Below are 2,500 nucleotides of genomic sequence, written 5' to 3'. Positions count from 1 at the left end.
AGGCTCGTTCGTTCTTTTTTTCTTTTCTTTTTTTTTTTTTTGTTCATGGACGAGACTCCATAACCGAGGGAAGATGCATGACTAATAAGCATGACTAGTAAGACAGGGTGCTGGGCATGGGTTCTGAGAGTAATCCTAGGCGGCGGAGCGTGTAGTCTAGGTGCTGGGAAATGCTAGCGTAGGGGAGTGGGAGTAGGAAGTGGGGAAATACCAGGGTATGTGGGAAAGTGTCAGTGGAAGAAGGGCAGGCTGTGGGAAAGCAATAGAGTGGGAAAGGGTAAGGTTGTGTGGGAACATGCCAGTGTGGGAGTGAGTAAGGAAGAACAAGAGTGTGGGAGAGGAGTAGGCTGTGGAAAAGGGTAGTGTGGGAATGGGGTAGGCTGTGGGAGCAATACCAGGGTGGGAGTGGGCTAGGCTGCGGCTAAATGTCAGTGTGAAGAGATGCCAGTGTGGGAGTGGGTAAGGTTGTGGGAAAATAGTAGTGTGGGAGTGGGTCGAGCAGGCGAGCGAGAGTGCCGCTCCGCCGTCGCTGGTGCACTTTCTTTCCAGCGCGAGGGCGAGGCGGCAGAGTGGCGGGGCGGAGGGAGAGAGAGAGAGTTAGTGAAGCTCTGGTCTTAGTGAAGGGAGCACGGTGTCGCTGGCTCGCCGAAGCTGAAGCCGTTTCGTAATTTCTCTTCTCTTCTCGGCCGGATATTTTCACGTCGTTGGGATGTTTACGTTGACGAGGATATGCGTGAGGACGGCTCTGAGGAGCGGATAGGAGAGGGACGCAGCTCGCCGACGTCACTCCCCGGCGTCACAATGGTAAGTGAGGCGAGCTGAGCGGGCCGCCCGACCGCCGCCGAGGGGGGGAATGGGGAGGGGGAGGGGGAGGGGCAGGACACGGGTACAAGGAAGGAGGGGGAAGCTGCAGGACAGAAGGAAAGACTCCTCGGGTGGGCCGGGCTTCCATGCAAGCTTCCTGAGGGCGCGATGGGCGGCGAGGTCAGCCATGGTCTTACGGCCGCGTGATTGGCTGGGCGCGAGACCTTACGGGCGGCGGGCGGAGTGTCCTTGGACAAGTCGCCCGATGTGTTAAATCCTGGGGAGGTCCTGAGCCTGGCGCAGTCTGACTCCAACTGGCCGCGTGTGACCGTCGCCAGGACAATTCTTAACAGTGAGTCCCGGTGATTTAGCGTGTTTGGCGAGGAGGCCGCCTCGCCGTGTGCCGTGCCAGGGGCCGCGTGGTGAAAGTCCCCCGCTTTGTTTACAATTGGAGTATTATGCAGAGGAACTTCGCTGTGTGGTGTGTGGATGTGCGTGGTGCTGTGGCTTCTCGGTGATGGTGTTATGGTGAAGAGACATTTGTGGAAAATGAATGTTAAGAGAAGTGATGTTCCTACGGCTCGTATTATGTGTGTCGGTGTAAACAAACCTGTTGCCTCACACGTGCGGCGGCGTGAGTGCTGCTCAACACCTGCGATTGTCATTCCCATCATAACTGAATTCACTTCCTCCGTTGCCTCTAATTGTCCTTTTCCTCTATCCAGATTCGTGTCAGGTCGTTTTATGAAGGGGTGCTATGTCAGGAACATGTGGCAGACTTACCTGTTTCAAGCACCTGTGCCTAATGTTATTGACAACAATTACCGGGCCTCAAAGAATGTGTCACGCGTTTTAAGTACCTGTCATTCACAACTGCAGGTTGTGGCAAACGTGTCGCGATATAGATGTCTGCATTGTTAGTGTGTCAGACCGTGTCAGATGAGACTCCTTTTGGAGGAATTTGTAAACAAGAAATCCTGTCCCTAGATATATTTTCAAGTAGAAAACCGTCAGGATTTTTAATCAAGCAGTCTTGCCTTAGGATAAATAGTTTTTTTAATGCACATTCTACGCATTTTTGGCGATGTCCAGTCAAGCACATAACTATATGGGGATATAAAGTTCAGCACTCTTATGTCACATATGCATACACATCTATTCTAAGACGTACAGGCAAACATACTACTTTTGTGATGGCTAATTAAGCAAGCCTGTTTCAAGTACATCATGTATCAGAGTATGCATTTCAGTACACCATATTCAGGGGATGCTGTTTGCCACACCTGAATCAGAATCTTTTCAGTAGAAAAGTTTTTCCTAATTATGAGTCGTGCAGTGTCATTATCCACATAGTGATACACATTTATTGACCTTAATATTCAAATGTAATTTCGGTCCGTAGTAATCAGAATGAATAATGAAAAGATCTTTGAATGGAAACTGGGTAATGAATTATCTCAATAATTTACATATGTACTGATATGGATTAAACCACTATCAGGCGAGCCAGACCCCCCCCCCCCAACCAATTGTATAGATAAATAGAAGAATAGATAAGTGATGATGGTGTTGATGATGAGGATGAGGATGATGACGATGATAATGATAAGAGGATAAGTAAACGCACAGAAACACAAACATACGAATAGAAAAGCAGATAAGAAAAAACAAATAGAGCGACCAAACAAATAGACAA

The 2,500-nt window shown here is 49.2% G+C and overlaps 1 protein-coding gene across 2 annotated transcripts in view; it reads left to right on the top strand.

The window, feature by feature from the left end:
• Positions 1–480: 480 nt before the first annotated feature.
• Positions 481–2,500, top strand: part of LOC122257189 (dual oxidase maturation factor 1) — a 55,543-nt gene continuing 53,523 nt past the window's right edge. Inside the window, exon 1 of one of the 2 annotated variants that reach the window (XM_043022307.2) lies at positions 481–804. The gene's annotated coding sequence lies outside the window, so the exon portion shown is untranslated. Of the gene's footprint in view, positions 805–1,017; positions 1,157–2,500 lie in introns of those variants that run through there. The other variant, XM_043022298.2, reaches the window with a different exon arrangement.

This window comes from Penaeus japonicus, unplaced genomic scaffold (assembly GCF_977035675.1).
Source record: "Penaeus japonicus unplaced genomic scaffold, GWHDUDI00000001_assembly GWHDUDI00000008, whole genome shotgun sequence".
Taxonomy (NCBI): Eukaryota; Metazoa; Arthropoda; class Malacostraca; order Decapoda; family Penaeidae; genus Penaeus; species Penaeus japonicus.
This window is presented reverse-complemented; position numbering and strand designations above follow the sequence as displayed.